This window comes from Chinchilla lanigera, unplaced genomic scaffold, assembly GCF_000276665.1.
Source record: "Chinchilla lanigera isolate Chin_1 unplaced genomic scaffold, ChiLan1.0 scaffold00003, whole genome shotgun sequence".
NCBI classification, from domain to species: domain Eukaryota; kingdom Metazoa; phylum Chordata; class Mammalia; order Rodentia; family Chinchillidae; genus Chinchilla; species Chinchilla lanigera.
The window spans coordinates 27,349,073-27,349,377 of record NW_004955404.1 but is presented as its reverse complement, the minus strand read 5'-3'; the positions used below and the strand labels follow the sequence as shown (position 1 = coordinate 27,349,377).

At 69.5% G+C, this 305-nt stretch overlaps 1 protein-coding gene across 1 annotated transcript in view; it reads right to left on the bottom strand.

Annotated features, from left to right (window-relative positions):
• The window catches only part of Spry2 (sprouty RTK signaling antagonist 2), a gene marked incomplete in the record, with an annotated part of 4,421 nt that extends 4,329 nt beyond the window's left edge, over window positions 1-92 (bottom strand). Inside the window, 1 exon segment of the mRNA XM_005374123.2 lies at window positions 1-92.
• Window positions 93-305: the final 213 nt, after the last annotated feature.

The following is a 305-nucleotide window of genomic DNA, read 5'->3' as shown; positions in this document are numbered from 1 at the left end:
GGGCGTTGTGGAGGCGCGGCGGCGAGGCCGAGGCGGGGGCGGTGGGTGCGGAGGAGGAGGCGGAGGAGGGGGAGGAGGAGGAGGAGGAAGAGGAGGAGGAGGGTCTGGGGCCCCGCCGGGGGGGCTCGCTGTTGGCCTGCGCCCTCGCCTTTCCGGAGGAGGCAGGGAGCTCTGCGGCGGCCGCGGCAGCAGTAAATGGCGTCATGTGGATCCGAGGCGGAACAGAGCAGTTGTTGTCCCAGAGGATATATCGCATCCGGTCCCAGCTCATTGGCTCCGCGGGGCTACATTCACTCACACTCCAG